The sequence below is a fragment of the Diabrotica undecimpunctata genome, chromosome 5, assembly GCF_040954645.1.
Source record: "Diabrotica undecimpunctata isolate CICGRU chromosome 5, icDiaUnde3, whole genome shotgun sequence".
NCBI classification, from domain to species: Eukaryota; Metazoa; Arthropoda; class Insecta; order Coleoptera; family Chrysomelidae; genus Diabrotica; species Diabrotica undecimpunctata.
In genome coordinates this window covers 89,253,562-89,277,461 of record NC_092807.1, presented here as the reverse complement: position 1 = coordinate 89,277,461, position 23,900 = coordinate 89,253,562, and the positions used below count along the sequence as shown (strand labels likewise).

The following is a 23,900-nucleotide window of genomic DNA, read 5'->3' as shown; positions in this document are numbered from 1 at the left end:
GACATTGAAAAGAAAGTAAAAAAACGGTAATATAAAAAACATCAGTAGATTACAGTTGACATGCTGATTTTTTCCTGTAGAATTTTTTTTTCATAAAGTTTTCCCGGTACTCAAACTATTTTTTTGCCTTTTGATTTTTGATCGCCCCTAAAAAGACAAGTAAAGAGGGTTGATTCTTATTTATTCTTGAGAATGAACTGTCTTTTCTTTTTTTATTTTTTGGGCGATAAAAACGTAAAAAAAATTCTACAGAAAAAAATCAGCACAATGATTCCAAAACAATAAGAAATAATAAAACTTTTCCAGAAACATCCAAATTAAAAAGGAGTTCATCAAGGATGTGTAATACCACTTACGCTTTTCAATTTGTACCTACTCAAAGGCGATCTTTGTCGAGGTACTTTATGATGCTACAAAAGTCACGATGAATCGGGAGCTAATAAATAATATTAGATATGTCGGCGACACTGCCATTATAACTAGCAGCATTGAAGATCTGCAGAATCTACTACAAAGAGTGAGTGAAGTATCTGAAAACTACGCCCGAGCCTAAAAAACAAAATGGATGGAAATTAGAAAAAACAGAATATCGACAGAAAATCTAACATTAAATGGGACACCTATAGAACATATAAATAATTTTATATATCTCAGAACAACTGTTCACAATGAATGGAACATGATAAGACAGATTAGGTCCAGGATTTAAAAGGCAAGATCAAGCTTTATTAAGATGAAGAATATATTTTTCAGCAGGAACACTTCCCTATCATTAAAAATCCGATTAATCAAAAGTTCTGTATCCCCAGTTCTACTATGTATATGGGGTGGAAGCATGGACCCTGACAACAAAGTTAATAAAAAACTCGCGTCCTTCGAAATGTGGGTATATAGAAGAATTCTCCGGATATCCGGGAGAGACCATAATAATATAACGAACAGGGAAGTAATGTAGAGAATGGGTAAACAACAGGAAATTGCATTTACAGTGAAAAAAGCAAACTAGAATAATTCGGTCATGTTATGAGACACAGCAAATCTAGCAAGTTGAGTCCTGTAACTCATTTTCCAGAAAAAAGTAGATGGAAGAGGAAACTCTTGGATGCACTACGCGAGTTCTGTCTACCAACTATCCAACTATTAGACATCCCGCCCACAAAACACGAATTGCCATGTTAATAGTCAACGTTCACAATGGATAAGGCACGAAGAAGAAGAAAAGACGGTTATTTGTAGAATTGTTAATTGAAATTTATATTTAAATTCTCTTTTAATTACTTTTAAAGACTGGATTTTTCATATACATTACACCGCATTATATTTTATTAAGTTAATAAAGCAATTTCAAATAGCCCTGTATATATCAAAAGATCGTGGCCAACATTTTAAAAGGGAATTTGATGTGAGACTTGAATTATCGGCAACAGCGCGTTGGCTCATTATTAAAAAAGTCGAGCGAGAATCAAAACAAAGCGCAAACAAATCACTCATCAATCATCGGGGTCCTCTTCCCTGACACTGACCTACCGTATCAAGTAGTCGTATTGAATGAACAGGTATGTCACACTCACACTCGCATTCACTTCCGATAATGGTTCGAAAAGCCGGATTGGGTGTAAAGCCCATAGTTACGCCCATATGCCCGTTTTTATTGCATTATTGGTCGTCTTGACGACCGTTCTCTGTGTGTACCACTAATCTACAACAAGTTTTATGTTCTCGACAATCAGCACGTGCCAAACGAATTCCTCACTTACTCTCTTTCTTTGTCATCTCGAAGCAGGTTAGCAATGCCAAAGGTTGACACCGGCTGTCGCGACTTTTGAGGTGTGCAAGTGATTTTCTTTACATGGAATCCTGCCGCTTTTCGCTTTTATTCGAATTTATACGCAAAAGAATGTTGTTTGTTTATGTTGCAAATGTCACACTAATCTATAATATCGCCTTAACAGTCTTTGTTTCAATACAGTGTTTATATCTTGAGCGAAAGGTATTCAATTGATATTGAAATACTTGGAAAAACTACATAGTCAAAGAAAAAAGTTTTTTTTTAAATGACAATCTTTTACATCTCAACACATGACCCAAGTATTGTATTTACCTCTCTTTGATTATACTTGTAATTCTTTTTGTTTACTCATGCGCCGAAGTACCTCACCGTTGGTAACTTTTTGTATTCATGGAATTCTTAGTATCCGTCAAACATGTATACATCTCAGAGGCATCTATTCTTTTTCTGTTTAAAAGTCCATTGGCTAACTTTCCCAGCTGGACAACAAAAAAAGAAAAAATAAATAACATCAGATCATTCGGATTCTGAGCTCTAGACTCTTAGACTAAGGTCTGAGCTTGTAAAAAATGTTTTCATGTTCATGAGTGTTTTCCTCCCTTGTTCGATTCTTGATAGGAATGACATCTTTTTTGGGTTACACTGGCGGTTGATATTTGCTACCAAACATTTTATGGAAGTTACGTGTTTGTCCCTTGGCATAGAAATTATGTACGTTTACTGGTGTCTTTGAAAACACTAGAATTTTAGTTTTGGAAACGTTTAAATGTAAATCGAACATTTCGCTTGGACGAACTACCGCATTTATTACATTTTGTTTTTCTTCTGTGTTGCTTGCTGTTACAAGGGTATCATCAGCGTACCTGATGTCTATGCCGGTTCCGTTAATCTTGATTTGTCTATGCTTGAACTTCGTCTAATGCTTCTCTGAATATAGATTCCGAATACAGATTAAATAATAGCGGTGATAATAGGCAACCTTGTCGCACTCCTCGTCGGATTCGTATATTGTGTGTTCTATTTCAATTGTTGTTGTTTGGTGCCAATATAGTTTCTGAGATAATTCAGAATTTCGATCACCTTTTGATCGTTAACGCAGTCGAATGCGATAACTTTCGATAATTAATGAATCGGACTGCGTAATTTTGCCCCCTACTAATATAGCCGTTCCATATTGATGTTCTGAGTCGGTTTCTCCTGAACAATAGATGTATCCATCTTTTGTTTTCCTGAACCAGGCCACCTTACTTCACGCATCCCTAAGATGTCTATTTTCATTCTTCTGATCTCGGCTTCGGTATTTGCAAGTTTCCCGGATATGAATAAGCTGCGACGTTCCAGGCGGAGTACAAAGTATATAAAATAGTAAATACATGAGACTGTGAGTTTGATTTCCGTTACACTACATTTAATTCTAGCTTTTATCGACTTCCACGTAGGTTTTCGGTACCAATCAACTGAAGAGCATTCAAGAAGCAGTTAAAGAATGACCTGATCCATAGCACACAAAAGACCGCAATACTTACGGTGTTAATTAAATGAATCCACAAATAAAATCAAGATCGTACGGGATATCACACAGGGTGATACATGATCTTCAAAAACAATCTTAGAGGTAACTCTCAGATATACATGGATAACAAGTCTAGAAACTAAGTAAAAAAAGTGACTAGTAAAAAGTATTAATATCATAAAACACATGGCGATACTAAAATGGAAGTGGGTAGAACATATCACCAAGCTAGCGGTTAAAACAGAGACGAAGGATTGATATATGATGATAATATAACTGGATAAGAATGTTCCACGGATGTAATGGATGAAGAAGAAACACGGTATTTCGACAAAATGAATCGGTGGGATTGATATCAGGATTGATATAACCAAACAGATGAGAATATCGTTTCGCGTGTTTATTTACGATGTCTTTAAAGTATACACCAATAAGGTGTGAAGTGTCTTTTCAAACAGTGACGTCAATGAAGGTTTCTAGGGAAATGTTTGTGTGTCAATGACAATTTGATAACAATATCACAACAGTTTGTAAAACAAGAATGGTTCCAATTATAGTTCAATGTATGGTGTCGTAGAATATAAGTGAATATAAAACAGTTGTACATATACCACAATTACTAAAAACTGAGTTAGTTAACTTATAAAGTATTTACGACTGTATTTTCAAATATATTATTTTGTTTCACATGTAAATTTTGAATCAATATGTCTGTTTTACATTTACCCAAACGTTTCCTCTTCACCGTGATATTCTGGACCAATTTTTATACTATATGCGTTCTAACATGAACGACTGTTTATGCTACTAGATTCCTGTAACTAAGAAAACATAGCCCGAATATAAGAGATTGAATCATTTATGTTTCGCTGAATATGTTGTTCTAATCCCAGATAACTTGACAAAAGCAAGAAAACGCTTCAAGAAAGAAATGCAAAAACTTCAAAGAGCATGGGAAACACTAGTTGTAGAAATGTGGAACTGGAGAGACCATGAGGCAAGAATGTATGATGGCAGATGGACGAAAAATATATTGAAATGGCGACTGGGTACAACAAAAGCGGTAGAGGAAAACCATCCACATGATAGACAGACCATCTGAAAATTAGCAGGCGTACTGCAGACTTTTTAAGCAGATATAGATTTAATACCAGGTGCAATAATGTTGATGAATGATCCAAACTAGTGTCTTCTTAGCATTCTATCGTCCATTTTTGGACATAGCCCTCTCCCAAGTCCTTCCATCGATCTCTATCCTGAGCAACAGATTTCCAATTTGTTCCGGCTATTTTTTTGATGTCATCTACCCATCTCATCTGGGGCCTTCCTCTTGGTCTTCTACCTTTGTAAGGTCTCCAGTGTATTGTGGGCGTTCCAACGTTAGTCTTTTTATCTAGCAATATGACCCGCGAAACTCCATTTGATTTAGCAATTTTTGTTGTCATATCCTCCACTTTTATTTTTGATCTTACCCAATCATTCTTCTTTATATCTGCTATATGCTATCTGCTATATTTATATCATAACGACAACTTCAGAATTTGGGCTAGGTAGATTTTTTTGCCAAGATTTCTTCTCATCATTACGCTTCTTGTTGTTTTTTCTCTATCTTCCTAGAAACTTGTATACAGCCCTAAGTAATTGAAATTACTTGTAGTGGACGAAACTCAATTGCTATTTGTGTTTTTTTTAGGTCATCATTATAGTCACAGCCTGTGTGGCTATAATACACACCTACAATGCTCCTGATCTTGTGCGAATCCAATTTGCTGTAATCCTCTTGTTTTCCATTTTGGCAACGTGTATGTATATGTTGCTTCTAGGGAATTCTCGAATGACTTTTCTATTTGGTATTTACCTAAACCCCTTTTTTGTCAGATGCCATTATAAATAATTATCACTTGATTTAAATAAATTAGAGAATATTAGATAGATTTTGTATTCCATCTAAGATAATTATACCATTATAAAAAGATTGATAAATATATGAACCTATGAGAGACCTATTTTTCATTACCGCAAGAAGCAATTACGTGAAGGAACGTCTTTTATTTCAACTATATAAATATATGGAAAGTTTAGTGATATTGGAAACGACCTTAAGCCATTCATACCCCACTTACGTTTTACTTTACGACTATTGTTTCTCTTTGGTGTAGGAATTCCACACACACACGACACGATTCAAGGGTAGCCCAGTCGCAGTCGTCGAGAGACTTCATTTACGTATGCCGGAGACAAAGTATGCCATGTCATAAGTTTTATCAGAAAGGTCCATGACCCAAATAGACATGAATCGCAGCACCCAGCGGCACAGTCGTGTCATGTCGTTGTCGGCAAGCAACATGGGCATAATATGACTCGGGTTGTTGGAGAGAAATACACAGTAGACGAGAATTCACGTACAAGAAGCGTCTCTGATGTCATGAATGAACTTCACTTTCGATTACGATATCAAAGGAATCCGTGCTTCGGATAAGTTTGGAGAGAGTGAGAGAGATTGAGAAAGACGGGCAATCTGGGTGACCGAGACGAGGATTTTCCCGATAATAATAAATCCTAGTCGGCTGCGGAAATTGACGGCCTGTTGATATATCGCCACTTGCGCGCTTTATATCCTTAACAAGGCGATTTGCTTTGCTTTATAGGCTAGAAATGATACCGGCCCGTTCTTTTGCTCAACCATCCCGCAAATTCATAGACCGGCAAACAACACTAATATTAACTCATACTATACATAAAATCAACAATTATCTGTTACAATTCAATATAAGACATTTTTCTTTTTTATATTGTTTTCAAAAATTCCGCTCTCGACGCCCAAACGAGTTATTAAAATAGACGGCTAATTTCTGAACCTAAAATAGAGTGTAAAAAACATAGTCTAGACATTCAAAATCTTGGTCACAAGTCACAATGAGACATAAGTTCAGTTGTTGCGAATCAGTTTTTTAACGAAGAATATATGGCTGCAGTCAGCAATTTGATCTTTCTCTCCTCGTCACCCAATGTTGTAAAAAGAAAATCCAAATATTTCTTGATAAGACCAATTTTTAAAAATCGTAATAGCTATTCCACAGATGCTTAGATTGTTATGGTTTTCACATGGACCTGAAGAAAGAAACAACGTTACAGATGAAGGAAATTAAAAGGATATAGGATAAACAATATAATTTGGACAGTCTACTTTACAAAGTACACAGAAAGTATATCGGAATAAATTATACGAAAATTTGTTTAATGCACTAAACCTACATCAAACGAATGTGAAAGAGGTCTATGAATACAGGGCGAAAAGTATTAAACCTGCCACAGAATAAGTAATTGGTGACAAAACTAGAGCTAACAATAATAACATGTGGTGGAACAAAGATATTGATGAACTCAAAACTCAGAAAAAACAATTATATCTAAAATGGAGTCATACAAAAACGACAGATGACACAGGGCGGTACTAAGAAATTAAAATAATTATAAGACGAATTATTAGTAATTAGAAGAGAGAAATGTGGGACAAAAGAAATTATAGAAAAATCCCGAGAGTTTAATACAGAAACATATTTTTGTGCTTTGTCGACTACTCCAAGGCATTTGATAAAGTAAAATGGGGTAAAATAGGGTGGTAACATGTGATATATACTTAGGGAAATGGGTAAGCCAGAACACCCAATCTGTTTATTACAAGAACGGTTTCTAAATAATACTGTTAATGTAAGAGTTTATAACGTGGTGTCGAAAAACTTCAAATTGAAATCTGGAGTTCGGCAGGGATATATAATATCCCCCATTCTATTATGACACAGTGAGTACGAAATATGGTTTGAAAATAAATATACAAAAAAACCAAATTGGTGGTCATAGATAGAATCAGCAACAGCCAAACAGAGGTAAGAAATATCGATCGCGAACTTAACATAAAAACTAGACTCACCACAACTATCAACTAAAATATACCTACTAAGATATTTTGGACTTAGATAACTGGAAGATGGGAAGGCATGGAAAGAATGATAGTTGAAGGCAACGGGCAAAAGATCCAGAAGAAGATCTCCAGCACGATGGTCGGACCAAATAAAGGATAAGACTGGTTACTCATTCTCCGAAACAAAACAAAACGCCAATAGTCAAACGAATTACATGACGCCACTACATCCCTACGAAGATGAAAAAATGGAGGAGGAGGATGAAGAGTTGATAAAAATGAGAAAGTTGTTCCAACTTAAATATATTGGATATGTCATGAGAGAATCAAGATGCTGCTACAGTTGATTATGGGAAGTAAAATTGAAGGTAAAAGAAATAGAGGAAGAAGACGAACCTCGTGGTTGCGAAATCTGAAAGAATAGTTTAACTTAAGCTCCATCCAGAAGGTTTCTGCGGTATCTTAGCCTAGCCAGTTTAAAAATTCTACGATTTAACATTCAAAATTTCAACCTGCGTTTACTTCGTAACAGATAATCTACAAATACTCCATTGAACTTGGTCTTGTAAAATCAATAAAACACAATTAAACAATCACGATGTAAAAGTTTGTACAAAATAAAAATATATGTATAGTTGATTGATCTCAACACTCTCACGATGATAATAAAATGAGTCATCGATGAACGATTTCCCATTAACACGTTTTTGATTTGGCATCATGGTAAAGCAAGTAATTACATTTTTATCGTGTTACACTTCATTCATAAAATCAACTTTTTATTACATCACAATTAATTATTAATGGTATAAATACTTGTCAATAAATCATTATGTCGCTGGCACGCGCCGGCTTCGCCTTTGCCGCGCTTTTGTTTACGTTTTGTTTTATGCACATTACGATGATTCAAACTTTTCGAATATTTTAGTGGGATCCCTCGTTTAGCGTTTTTATTTACATGTACTTAGAATGGTTTTATTTATGTTTCTAGATCGACGGATTCATGCGGCAGGTGTCACGGTCGTAGTAATTTACGTGAATCGCTGTCACTATCTACTATTTTCACGATTTATCATTTTTAGAAAAGCGAATCTGGTTTGTGGGAATTGAATACGATTTGTAAACATTGTTTGCTTACAATTTTCTGTACTTCGTAATGTGAATATAAATTTTGTACTCTTCTCTTCTTCACGTAGTATTCCCAATGTAGGTTGGAAATGATTAATGCAAATTCTTCATTCTCGTTCCCTTGTTATATTGGGGCCTAGTATTGTTCTCGTTATTTCTGTTCTGTTTTAAATTTCAGAAGGCTACACCTTCCTCTTTTTGTTAAGCGTTCTTTTTGTTGTCTTTTGTTCGTTTTGTCTTTCTTGTCTTTCAAAATTCTTTCGTCTGTTCCAGTATTTCCTATTGTCAGTCCCATGTAGCATTTCTGTGTCTTTCCCTATCTCCATGTACTTTGTTTTGTATTGGTTTATCTCTAGCCTTGTTATCTTTGGTTCTTTAACTTAATTTTCCAAGCGCTCATATATATATATATATATATATATATATATATATATATATATGTTGTGTTCATCAAGTCTGCTTGTAGAATAAGTTTTGAATATTGTCTGGCAGATAGCCTCCTTGTTTCACGCCCTTGCTCTTACGCTAATCTTCTTAGAAGTTGTTCCGGTGAATCTTATATTTGCTAAGGTGTTCTTTATATTTACTGTTAACATATTTATTAATTTTTCTGGAATTCCAAGATGCTCCAATTCTTCCATTATTATCGTCCGAAAAAACCAAATACATTTTTAAAATCCATGAATATTACATTTCTCAGTTGTTTTTCAATTATTTGTTATATTGGACTGTATAGTTCTTTGTGTGCCTATTTGTGTTTCCTATAGAAATAGAAAAAATGAGAATACTCAGAATATGTATAGGAAATAACTAAAGATACCAAATACCTAAAGGGTATAAACAAATGGACACTAAATAGAAAAAAATAATGAAACAATCACATCATTAGAATGGCGGACAAAAGAGTTGTTAAAATAACATGGAACAAATCATTAAGTGGTAGAAGAAGTGTTGGCCGACCGCGAAAGGAATGGAGTGACTATCTTCTATAGAGGCAACAAACCACCAATAAACAAGCAAAATTGCTTATATAAAGTAAGAACAAGTCTTAAATTGGTGTGTCTTATTTACGCTAGTGTCTGGATTTGGCACCCAGTGATTACATCCATTTTCAAATCTAAAAAAGGCCTTTTCCTATTTCCAAATCTAAAAAAAGGCCTCCGTTATAAACAATAACTCGCAAAAATGGAGTTTTGTCGATCTGACAGTATGAATCTAATAATTTGACATTCCATTCAAATACAAATTGAAAATAATCTCTGCTAAACATAGAGCAAATTTTGCATGTGTTCCAGCTTTTTTCAATACATTATTATAAAGTGTGTGAAAAACTTCTTTCTTACACAAGAAACAGCATAGATAATGAACATTGCTTGTCTTCCTGTTGAATTTTTAGGAGGTGCTAAATTTTCATTTTTTTTTCTCTGTCTAAGAAACCTGTAAACAGTAGATTCATTTAATAATGTCTTTACATTATAATAAATACATTCCTTCTGTGAATTATACACTGAGCGTTTCTGGTTTATAACCTCTGACCCTTTCGCGTGCTGTTAACCATTAAGAAATAAAGCATAAATAATTTTCAAACAGAGTCAACAGTTTGTTTCTAGTCTTTGGTTTCTTTTGTAGACAGCAATTCAATACGAGGAAAACAATCTTCGAATAAGTTGCAACGCCAAACCTACTGACATAAAACCATTTTCGAAGTAAAAAGAAGTACACAAAGCGGCATTCGAAAACTTTCGCTAGAAATAAAAATTTGAATTCGCCGTTCCATGAATGGAAGTGGAAGGCAAAGAGAAAACAAAAACAAAACTACCTCGTCGCTTCTTATATCCCGCACCTAAAAGTTTCAAAGTCGATATATGTGAATCTCCCGACGACGACGGTCTCTATATGCATGCGAGAGAGATAGACGTTTTCAATCTGGGGCCATTCATGAATGAAAAGAGAGAACTCACTCACTTTCGATTACTCTACACCTTGGCAACTCAAAAGGGATTTGATTTCGCATAAGGGAATGAGTAATAATGCAAGAATGTGGCTACGGAGAAAGCAACTTACTTGCCCATTCATCGCGGCTCTGTCCCCGTCTGGCCCTTTGCTCCGCCAGACTGAAACTGACCTTCTTTAGAAGGGTCCTGACGGATGGATTTCCTTTTAAAGTTTTCGAATAATGATGACGCGCGCTTTGCTAGACGTTGGCAGAGTGTCTTCTCTTATTGGAATATTTTTATTCCCTCTCGTCGCCTTTCGACTTTTTAGGCGCTCCGTTATCTGCTTCTTTTTTTACTGCTCAACAAGTGTCCTCGTAGTATTAACGTACATTCTTTAAAACTTTTCTGAACTAAGCTTTTGTTGATTTCATTTCGCCGCCAAGTTCTCAATGAAGTGGAAGTCGAAAAAATCTCTTTGTATGCATTTCCCAAATGGCTCCGCTAAATACGGTAATTACTATTATGGAAGTATTTAAATTGGTAATCAAAAAGTTGCTCAACAACAAAATTACTTTCTATACACATATTTTGACAAAATAAATTCGAATTTAGTGACTGGAATTTTCCACCAATTCCCAGAATATGATTTAATCTTCAGTAAATATATTTTTTATTTTATAATTATATAAATAGCATTCATTAGGCAATTTCCAGTACGAAGTTTAGTGCTGGCAATGCTACTGCGGTGTTCCTGTACAAAAACGTTATATACATCTAACACTACAGTCTTCAGGTGCTCTGTTAATTTTAGTTATTTCCTTTCACAAATAATCCTAGAATATAAAAAATAGACGTCTGCCTCATTATTGAGACACATTTTGACTAAGAAACCGTGTATTTGTACCAAATTTAAGGAATTTAGGGTGTATTACACATTCAGCAAAGGGCGGAAGGGTAAGTATAATAAAGGAATCCATATTACAGAAAGAAAAAAAAAACGGTTTCAACAAAATTACAACAAAGACTTATGAGGTCACACTCACAGCTATATAAAGTCCACCAAGACATGCTGTAAACCTATGCTGAATTCCTGAATGGCCATGGCTATAGAATGATAATCGGAGTTGATGAAAGAGACAGAGAAAGACAAATAACTACTAACAGCTTGCAGGAATCTCAAATGCCAAACTCATGTCAACTGGAAAACCCACAGACCCAAGTAAAATTCCTGATCTTGAAAGATTTCTTTACATGTAATTATAAACGTATCCATAAATTATATGCACGTGAAAGAAACTTGGGATACGAACTCAGATCACTCCCCGATTCTTCTTACAGTGATAACGTGATACAACAAGAAAGGCTTTAGAATTTTGAAGAAATTTGAGGAAGTTGGGGATCTTCCTAGTAATCTTCGGTCTTCTATCACTACTTTGATAATAAGTCTTTCCATGTTTTCTATTTTATAACCTGTCCAAAGTATTTTAATTGTTGGAGATGGACTATGCTGGAGAGTTTCATTCATACTTTTTAGTTCATTTAAAATTGAATTATTTGTCCCGTGATCGGTCTACGGAATTCGTAACATTCTTCTCCAATAGAACATTTCAGTGGCGCCTATCTTTCCTCTTTCCGCTTGTCTTGGGGTCCAAGATTCAGATCCGTATGTCAGCATTTAGAATACTAAGCAGTTGATCAACCTCATTGTTAGAGTTCGTGAAATTCTGACACCTTGTTTTGGATGTAATTCATTTCAGAGTGTGTCAAGCACTTTAACATCCAGTAGTGTGTTCGTATAGTTCAGTTATAAGCGAAATTAAGTATTGTGATATGCTTGCTTCTTTTAGTATCTGCCATAAGTGTTACTATTTGACCCTGTCGAAGGATTTGCTTTGCGTATAGTGGGATATTGAATTACCTAGATTTTTCTATTATTTGTACCTCTACCTTTGGTAAATCCAGTTCGCTCTTAGGGCATTTCTCTTTGTAGGAAAGTTTTCAGTCTATCATTGATTACGTGCAGCATTATCTTGCTGGCATGTGAGACAAGGGAGATAGTAGATATATATATACATATATATATATATATATATATATATATATATATATATATATATATATATATATATATATATATATATTTATATATATATTTATATATATATATATATATATATATATATATATATATATTATGATAGATATCAGCCTTGCATCTTCAAGTGCATAGGATCACCAATTTAATTGAAAAGGTATTCCAAGAATCCAAGAAAAGAAAATATGTTCCGCTGTCTGCTTAGACATATCCCATGCTTTTGATAAAATATGGCACGTGAGCCTAAATTACAAGTTAAACTTGTTACTATAACACCAGTATTCAGAGCTACTAAAATGTGTAACTTTAACAGATTTATGTAGGTACCCAGATTATTGGTTTATCAAAATTACTTTAACATTTAAGATACGAACTGCTTCTTCGTCAGTGGTTTATGAAATTACGTCGAGTATTATCAGCTGTGGCATAAAAAGTGTGCAACAAAGAATTTTCAAATTCAATTTCAATTTTTCTAGTTCTTCACACCTTGGACGATTTAATAGTTGTCCGCAAATTAATTCCTCCCTTGTCAAGGTTTTAAAAACTTAACTGAAAAAATGTAAATAAAAATATAACCCCCGTTGAGTCGTGTCTTACTCTAACTAACCACCTTAACCAATATTTACAGTATTTATGACCAGAAAACAAGTGTTAACATCGTAAATCTCGTACCTGATTCATCAGATCCCACTAAAAAAGACCATTGTAAGCGTAAATCAAATAAAAGAGACGCCCTAACGGTTTGTTAATAGAACCATTAAGTGCCCAGTAAAATGAGAATGAAAACCCTTGAAATGTCTTTCATCCTGCAATAAACATAAACATTGGGTAAGGCACGCGCCTGTTGAAATATGGTCTGTAATATTGCGGAAGGTTGTGATTGGAAAATTACAAGTAAGATAATTGAGAATAAGAAAGACTCTGTATATTTTTTTCTTGTAAGATTAGAAATAACAATTGACGTAGATTTTACTCAACCAGTAGTATTTTCTTTTTGTATAATATTCGTCATACAAAACATATTAATCAAAACGAAAAGGACGAGAAGTTAATCTATAAACGCTTTTATAGATTTTGAAAAAGTCTGACCGAGAAACTATTTGAAATTTTGGAAAAAAGAGGATCGCCAATAAAACATAATTATGTGAAGAAATACAAATACATATTACGATAAAAATGCAGCCAATACGTCACAAATTCGGGGCGTCGCAAATACGGAACGTGAAATGAATTAAAAGCGGTGGCCTTAGAGACTTAAAGCAATCTCAGGTTGGCTCAAAGCTTTTAAAACGTGGCACGGAATTAGAGAATTGGATGTTCAATGGACAATGTTATATGTCGAAAATGCTGCTACGCCGATCTTTAAGAAAAAATTATTAACATCGCTATTGGAGAGCGCTACAACAGAGACGATATTTATAATGCTGATGAAACTGGTGTAAACAACTGGCGTGCTCCCTCGGAAGTCACTAGCTTCTCATAGAGAAAAGGTTGCACGTGGCTTAAAGGTTGCTAAAGAAAAAGTTGAAATGATGGTCTGTGTAAATGCATCCCTTGTATTGGGTCATTTAGTAATTTGAAAAAGTAAAAAACCAGCGATGTTTAAAAAATATTACAAAGCTGCTTGTAATTTACAAAAGCAAAAAAAGCTCGTGGATGAATAGAAACATTTTTAACCAATGATACAAGGACATTTTCATTTTAAGTGAACAAAACACAAGAAGGAAGGCAAGGTTCTTCTTAATATTGATAACGCTCCAACTCACCGAACCTTGAAGTTTTAAACCAAATTGATGATAAAATTCAAGTAATATTCCTCCCACTACATGTGATCTCCATACTGCAACCAATGTACCAGGGTGTTATACAGAAAAAATAAAAAATATGCAGAAAACAGATGCTTCGACTCTTACTGAGCTGTCAGGGAGCAGACTTATATACTAAACAAATACAGCTGAGAGGGATGAAGAAAGTGTAGTGTAATTTGTGAAAAACCTCAATCTCAAGGACTCAATTTACATGCTAGCTGATGCACCTCTCTCTCTCTCTCTCTTCTCTTTGTCAACTATTGTCCATCCACTCCTGAGTGCAGGTCTCTCCCAATTGCTTCCATCTTTCTCTATCTTGCGCCAATCTAATCCATTGTTTGTCTGCCACTTCTCTTATATCATCTACCTATCTCTTTCGAGGTATTCACACGGTCCTTGTCGTCCCCTTTGGTATACATTGTACTCTGTGCCCACCTGTTATCATATCTGGCGATGTGACCAATCCAGCGCCATTTCATTTTTCTAATTTCTTTCACGACATCAGTGATGTTCGTTCTACGTCTGATCTCGGAGTTTCTAAACTTGTCTCTCAGTGATATTCCAAGCATGTTTCCTTCCATTGCCCCTTGCGTTGTTTCTAGTTTTTTAACAGATTTCATTGTTTTTAGCATTTTTCTTTAAGTTTATAGGAAGGGAGGTGTTTTTCAAGATATGTATAATGCGCTAGTTTACTGAAAGCGACCCAAGCTGATGCATAGGAAGCGCTTGTTGAGAAAAACTTGGAAAACGCGTAGAAAAAATTATTGTTTCCGGTCCCTCTAGCTTTTAACAAAGTACAAGAAGAGTCCAGCACTGAAAGTACGAAGGAAGATAATACTGCCACCGAATATGAAGCCGTGGCTCTATTCCAAGCGTTGCCTGGATTTGAACAATGTGATGAACTTGATGCAAGAGAGTGGTTTGAAAATGATGACACTAATATCCTCGGTTATCATAATTTGATTAAATGATCGTAAATCGTGAATCAAGTACTTGAGGACAAGGACATTGTAACTAAAACCAATGATGCGGGAGAAAGTATTTGTTCGAAATGTATTCAAAGTTGATTATAGGTACCTATACATTTTTAATGATTCCAAGTCCTTGATCATCTATACCAACTTCTTTCATTATCGACAGTTTGTCAGCTTGAATCTGTCGCAAAACCTGAGTTGTATATAACTCGTGTACATAAAGAGTCAAGGAATCCAAACTGTGTCGGTGGTACATGTTCAGTACATTTTTTATAGATCCTCCTGTGAACTACATTAAGAAAGCTCTTTAATACGTGGGTTAAAAGACTTATATTGATAGTTGTCACAATTTTGTTATCCAGTAATAATTAAGAAACATAAGATTATTAAGCACGCGAAATGATTTTCAAGAAAAGAAAATACCCAAACGGGAATACCATGTACTAAAGAACAAGAAAGAACGTTTAAAGAACAAGAGCAGAACCACCAAGACTGTGTATGATGTAACTACTCCTACAATTTATGAATGAAGCGTGAAAATAAAAATAATGTAATCGTACTTGTATTAAGATGTCATATCAACAACGATTACGTTGCGATAGGTCAACTACACCAATTAATTATAACATAGTTATAGTATTTTTATGTAAATACCGACAGATAAACATTTTCATTGTTATGTTTACATTTTTAACGAGCGTATTGAATAATAAATCGTGCCATTCAATACTGTAAAGCGTGTGTGATATTTAATGGATTTGAGTCAATTAAATTAATTCAGTTTGTGTTTATTATTTGACGGGAGATTATTATCAGTTTCACTTTCTTTCGTTTGTTCGTATAAAAACGATCGAATTTTAAACGAAAGTGGAAGTTGATTTTTATATGAAAACCAATGCATACAACTTCATAGACGTAAAAGAAACCACATCTGCCATCTTCCCTTTTCTACATCGTTTTTATTCTCGTTTGGAATTTAGTTTAAACATGAAGAAAAATTGTTGGATTGAAGCAAAAAGTCAGGAGACTTATCTTGAAATTAAATACAAGCGTCTACTTTCATTTTGATTGTTAGATTCTTTGAACATTACTTCCGAATATTTGAACCCTTAAAAATCAATACCTATTACGGTTTAATTTAAACAATTATTTACCCTAATAGTGCAATCTTCACAGATGAAAATGCTAATGAACTTTTATAAAAATTATACGAACAAGATGAATTTTTACCCTCACCAACGACCCCTCCACCAGGTAGGGGAGGAAAATGGAAAACATTGATTTACCAAGAATCTATACGCCGTAGCGAAAATATTTCAAATTAAAAATGTAGCTGAGATATTTTTGAAAAATATTTTTTGTTTATTAGCACTTTTTGTGTAGAATGAACCGTTTTCTCAGAAACAACGATTGAAGCGACCGGCGATTTTGGACGAAATCAATTAAAAAAAAATTAACAACTCGGCGGTAAAAATTCGATATCTTTTGATCAGAGTGTACTGTCGAGAAAAATCAAAATTAATTTTAAAGGTGAAGAGTGCAGCTTTCGTATGCAAAATGCCGCGAATGAGGTCAGTTTCTATAAAACTGTTAAATAATAATTAAACGTTGCGCTATTTTTGACATTTTTTATGATTCTCATGAGATCAATAAAATTTACTACTTCCATTGACCGGTCGCTATGGAATTTTCATTTTTAGAGCCTAATCTTTGAAACCTGTAACATGAAATTTCGATTTTGAGTTTTAACAACAAATATGAGACATTTTGAAATATGCCTAAAAATGCTGAATTAAAACTTTCATTTATTAGTATTTCATTGTGCAACTACGCCTGGGGCGGTTTATGGGGGTATTGAGTAGCTTTTGCCTAGATCTTTGCCAGATCAAAACCATCACTTCCTGGACTATATTAAAAATATTAGGTCATATTGATCTGTAAAATTTTACCAAGGATGTATCACTAAAAGGTTTTCTTCAGAACTGGGAGCATATCATATAAATTGTCAAACTCGTCTTCGGTATGTGCTACAAACTTTTAAACCGCAGGAAAATGAGGATCATTCCATACGCACTGTGCCTTAGTTAGAATGGATTATATTCCTCAATAGTCTAATAACAAACAAAAACAGCACCTACACACCTCGTCTTTCAGATATTATAATACCAAAATGTATGTATCACAATATTAGATTTTAAATAGCATTTTCTAATTTTTCGACCAGTTTCAAGCCGTCTGCCACCCTATTTCAAGCTGCGAATCGCATCTTCAGTTAGTGTAGCTTTTCTCAGCAACAGTAAACGCTTAAAAATAGACCTGGGGAGTTTTAGAACTGACGTCCCATTCCAAAATTAAAATAGTTGAGTCCTGTGTGTTTATGAAAAATAAAATCTAAGTTGGAGACCGAGCAAATCATTTGTTATTCGAACGAACGGTTTGGCAACGCTATTTCATTTGATAGAAATTTTCGAAGTGATTGTATACAAAATTATTATTTACTATAAGACATCTTATCGATAAATTCGAGGATTATAAGAAATATTTTTATTTAGATTTTTTTTCAGAGATCTTAATAAGGCATCTATAAAGGACACATTCTAGCGCATCATGAAACTTCTTTTGATTCATGGAACAAGTTTCACTCCAAACTATATTGAAAATGTATCACAGTGGTTGCTATTTCCAACTCTAGATATTAAATATTCCTGTCAGTCATCATTAACTGGAAGGAATAAATAATGTAGGTCAAATCTGCCAACACACAACCGTAAATATTGCATTTCCCTCAGGTTACGTCCGTAAATAGCACGAGAATTGTGCCATTTACGGATGTAGAATAGAATTTAGTGAATATTTTTTGGCTTCAACAGATAGATCTCGATACTCGATTAATCGGTAGGAAATTTGACTAAAATAATAAGAGCGTCATGTACATAGTCTTTAAATGCACTGTTACATGACTATTTACATTTCTTATAGGAGTAAAATGTAAAATTAGAGATTTGTGCCATTTTTATTGCACGCATTCACTAATATTGCTTTTCAGCTTAATTTTGCTAGTACGTATTACTAAACAGACATGTAGATCTTAGCTGAAATAAATGACAAGGAGAAATTTTATGAACGGGCTTCTTAAAAGAAAATGTCAAATAATTTTGAAATTTTTCGTCACTGGTTCATGACATTACGTTGAGGATGATTTATATCATAACAACTAAACTGTCAATAATTTTCAAACGAAGTATAATAAAAGACTTTTTTAATATCATTTTTTTTTTTTCATCAAAAAATTGAACTTTACGATCTAAAATGCAAACACAGACTTTCAAAACATTTTTGTGTTTTTTCTATCACGAAACTGGTGAACAGGATAGAAAATTGTTGTAGTTTATAGGAAAATATATTGAGAAACTGTTTTCACTTTAGTTTACAAATCTCGTATTGGAAAGACGTCACAAATAAAGAAACACTATCCAATAGAGCTTCTGGGTTAGATACAAAATGAAAAATTTTTGGGTAATTTATTAATCAAATTTGGGTATTTTATTAATCAAAGAATTAACATATTTAAATGGAGATGCTATATCCATAAATGAAGAGTGATTAATTTGTTAGATAAAAATCGATAATATGACCAAAGAATATCTCATTATACAAAGCTCTCAAAAAGTCCACCAAAACTTTTAAAAAAGAAGTATAAAATTTTATTTAAATTTACTAATGTTTGATAATTTATCCACAAAACCACCTACTTTTGACCTAGTAAGTAGTACTTGATGCTCATTTTAGTAAACTGAGACATTTGTGAAAAACGTTTTCCAGCAAAACTGTCACAAATACAAGGTAATCCTAATATTATTTGGGTAAATGTTGATATAAATAGTTTGTTTACAAATGCGCCATTAAATAAAACTTTGAAAATAATGAATAGCAAATTAGATAATGAACAAATAATAAATTACGAATTAATTTGCTCTGCGTACAGAGAACACTCATTTTTATACACTAATACTTTTTATAAACAATATAACTAACGACAACTTTTGTAAGAAATACTTTCTAAGAAGTTCGTGGAAAAAGTAATGGTGAAAATGCAAAAAAAAAGAGAGTGAAAAACGTAGAAATCGCGATAAACACGATTTGATTTTAAAAACTCGCGCGACGCTATGCATCACCGATCAAAACGAAAAAAAACAGCGTCGTAAACATCCCATCCCATGGCCTAAGCGTTGGCGCCGGTCCCTCTGCGAACGTCTTTGGATATACAAGAGTATAAACCAGTTGCCCAAGCAAGTATTCGAATAGATTTCGCAACACCTCGGCGACAAATACGCGCATTACGCCCATCGTTTCGCTGGACGATTGCGCATAAAATCATTTCAATGCATACTGCGATCCCGCTCGTTTCAAAACAAAACACATGCGGAGATAGCATAGGTAACTAGATCACATTTGACAGTTGTCACGTGGGAAAAGGAAAATGTGATTTTTCACTGAAAATGTTTAAGTTTCCACTTACTTCCGTTTACATACGCAACAAATAACGTTAAGAATGTAAACCTTTCGAAATATACTCAGTTACAGAACATATTTAACTTAAAACAAACACTTTCTTTATAGATATTCAAAGTGGTAGTCTCAAAACAAAATTATCTGACGTTTTTAACATTTTTCAGGAAAAAAGCTGATAAAGTGACTTACCTGAGGCTCAAACCACATTTTTAATGGGGGCTAAAAGTTGACATTGCTGCCTGCTGCAACATTTCTATGAAATTTAAAACGAGCACAAAAATACACACGCTATATTTCGTCTTTCGTCGTCACACACTGAACGCTATAACAGAGCTCTCGTAGCACCTAACGTTACTAGATCGCGCACGAAAATACAGCAAACTCTCAAGACCGGTCTAAATCTATCGGTGGAGCTCGGTAACGACCGGAATGGTTCGGCCCACCTGCATAACAGGCCTGCTGCGAAAGGTTATGTTAGACCAGCGTTGCCGGCTGAGTGTATTTAGAAACCAAATCTAAGGATTTTAATTAGGATTACAATTCCGACGCACAGGACAGATTTATATATAGCGAAGCGCTGGCAACGTCGACTCGAACGAAAAATATCTCTCTGGTATCGAGCTTAGCAGTGATGTTTGTTATAAAACGTACTTTCCCAAAGTTGCCTAATGAATAATATTCTGTTGATTATTTCGAAAATTGGCTTTTAAGCAGGATATAACGAGACCTTGATAAGTGGATGTAAATATGTCTACCCAAATGATCATTTGAAATATCCACTTTCGTTCGAAAAAACAAAGAACGGAATCAAAAGAGAATCGTGGATTAATAAAAAGTATTCTTTCAAGTGCTCTTCTCATTATTGCCTACCTGTTTTAATGTGGTTTTTCCACATGTCATGCGTTCGCGATTGCGGTGATAGAATGAGAAGCAATTATCATCTCCGGAGTAATTTTTAAAAGACATCTTGTTAGGATGTTATATTTTATTGCGGCGGTATAGGTTTAAACCTAATAAGGTATATTATTTGTCGAACGCTTCGGTATACGGAGTGTCCAAAAAGTCTTTTCCCAAAAGTAAACTACAGATTGGGTCTGGGAAACAAAGGGGTTTGGGAATTTTGCCAAAACAATAATTATGTTATTTCTAATAGATTGTTTAAACTGCCAAGAGAAGACTATAGGAAGTCATCAGCAGATCAAGAAGAAATTGTAAGAAACCAAATGTATTAGATAAAGATACAGGAATGCAATTACGAGTATATCAACGAACAACCCAGTAGTGCCCAAAATTAGACTCAAAATGAAAATAATAAAACGAAGAACAATAGACGCACACATCGATACAAATAAATTAAGACAACGCCTGACAGATGAAATCAATAATCGATTAATGAATGTTGAAGAACAAATTCTGCAAAATATTGAAACAGATACAAAATGGTTATTAATAAAAAAAATAAATAAAAGCCAAAAAGAAATTCTGACACCAACCAGATACAAAGAGAAACAATGAAGAAAATTTTAGATTTAATTAAAAAAAGACGTCAACTTAAAAACAAAGATAATTAATTATACAAAAAACTGGAAAAACAAGTAAAACACCAAATTAAGCAAGAAAAAGAAGAATGGTTAAAAGAAAATTGGGCAGAAATAGAAGAATACCAGAAAAGACATGATAGTTTCACCACACACAAGAATTAACTAACAATAAAAAAAGAAAACCGGGAATACTGAAGGATACAAATGGGAAACTAATGTTGAATACTAACGTTAAAGAGATGAACAGAATACATCAATAAGTTGTTCAAAGACAATAGAACAGAACAGATAGACGTAGAAGTAGTAGATGGTATGGTTTTAAAAATAAAAGAGGACATTTAAATTGCATTTAAAAACAGAAAAAATGGCAAAGCAGTAGGTCCTGACCAAATCCCAGTAGAAAGCTTAAAATGCATACATGATGAAACCTTAGACATTATAGAAGACTTGTTTAACACAAGATGGACAGCACATCGCACAAATGTCTCAATATTGACAAAACTCGACATCAATACTAGGCTTACCACAATCATCAACCAAAATATATTGAGGTACTTTCGACACATTACCAGACGAATGAAAGGCATGGAGAGGTTGGTGGTTGAAGGTAAGGTAGATGGTAAAAGAACCCGAGGAAGATCGCCACTCCGATGGTCAAACCAAATAAAGTGCGCTACCGGTTACTTTCTGTCTGAGGCAGCAGACCGCACCCAGGAGAGAGAAGAATGGATAGCAAACATTCGTCAAATACCATAACGTCACCACATCCTTACGAAGGATAAAAGATAGAGGAGGAGGATTTAAACACAATATTATTATACAAAGCAGTAGACATACCGAAACAACGGTTACTCTCCACCTTTGCGCTATTCCTAAAATACAAACGGTAAGGGCTACAGTGAATACAGAACAATATTAATAAGTAATGTTCTCAAATTATTCTTGAAAATAATACATGGTCCTATAAATAAAAAACTTGAAGAAGGAATAGATGCGTGGATATGAATGTGGATGTGAATGTTTGTTACGTTAATTTTGAAAAAGCATTTGACAAAGTACGATATGAAAAATTAGTCAAAATTCTAGAGATAAAACGTAGACAAAAGGAGCTTAAGAATAATAACAAACATTTACTGGAATCAAAAAGCACAAATTGTAATAGATAACGAACTAACAGAAAAGATGCTTAATAGTTTTCGTGACAGGTGCCGCTTTAGGCAATACATTGCTAATAAGCTTACCAAATATGGCATAAAAATATATAGCTTAGCTGATGCCAGGACATTTTATACGCAAAATATAGAAATGTTTGCTGAAAACCAACCAGAAGGTCCATGTCGGTTGCCAAATAATACTTCCGGTGTGATAAAGCGTCTGATATCCACTATTGATAAGTCTGAAAGGAATGTGACAGTGCACAATTACTTCACCTTCGTGCCAATTGCTAACAACTTGCTCGTAAATCCTAAAATGACTATGGTTGGCACAATTCGCAAGAATAACCGAGAAATATCACCTGAATTCCTTCAACTGAAACGACCATTGTGCAGTAGCATGTTCGGTTTTGGAAAAAACGTAAACAACTGAGTTCTAGCTTCCTATATTCCGAAAAAGAATAAAAATGTTTTGATGCTCTCAACTCTACATGATGATGATGCAATAGACGCGACGACCTAGGAAGGTTACATACCCGATATTATAACATTTTATAATTCTACTAGTAAAGATCTAGGTAGTAGATCGATTAAAATCCGAATATTCTGTTGCAAGATTCAGCAATCGGTGGCCATTAACAGATAATACCAATCAAATATATGCAAGAAGACCATTTATTGCCAAACTTTCCAAACAGCTGACACATCTGTAGAGCCGTTCTATTTCAAACTTGTCTGTTCCACACCGACAAAAAATTACCAATGTTATTGGCAAAAATATAAATAGGGCCATCGTTGTCCAACCAGCAGCTTCAACAAAAGGTCAGGTGTAAATACTGCCCAATTAGGAAAAAACGATTTACCCAACATCAGTGTTCAACTTGTACATCTCCAATTTGCAAGAAACATAGACAAACAATCACATATACTTGCATTGACTGTAATAATTCCAGTGAGGAGGATCTTTTGTAAATAAATCTTCTCTTCTTCTTCTCATTGCGCCGTCTCCTTTCGAAGGTTGCCGATCCAAATGGCAATTGTAGTTTCGGAAACTGCTGCGCGAAAGATCTCTGCGGATGAGCGGTCGAACCATCTCCTCAGGTTTTTCAGCCACGAGTTCTGGCGTCTTCCTACTGATCTTTTGCCCTGTACTTTTCCTTCCAGTATAACTTGAAGTAATTCATATCTTTCACCTCTCAACACATGACCCAAGTACCTATTGCATTTTCCTCTCTTTGATTATTCTTAGTAATTCTTTTTGTTTACACATGCGACGAAGTACCTCAACATTAGTAACTCTTTGTAAATGAATATTTTGTGTTATTTATAAATAAATTTGAATACTTTTTTTCGCAAACATTTATCAATTTATCAAATAAATAGTGTCCGTCGCATGCGATCTACCCTCTACTATCTACAGTCAGTCATTAAATTTTAAAAATAATAAACTTTTGCATATAAACCGAGTAAATATAAAGTATGATCTGGTGCACTTCTGACATGACATAATGTTTTTTTACTATACCC

The 23,900-nt window shown here is 34.3% G+C and overlaps 1 protein-coding gene across 1 annotated transcript in view; it reads right to left on the bottom strand.

Annotated features, from left to right (window-relative positions):
• The window catches only part of tara (SERTA domain-containing protein 2 taranis), an 80,002-nt gene extending 59,930 nt beyond the window's left edge, over positions 1-20,072 (bottom strand). Inside the window, exon 1 of the mRNA XM_072532188.1 lies at positions 19,868-20,072. The gene's annotated coding sequence lies outside the window, so the exon portion shown is untranslated. The remainder of the gene's footprint in view (positions 1-19,867) is intronic.
• Positions 20,073-23,900: the final 3,828 nt, after the last annotated feature.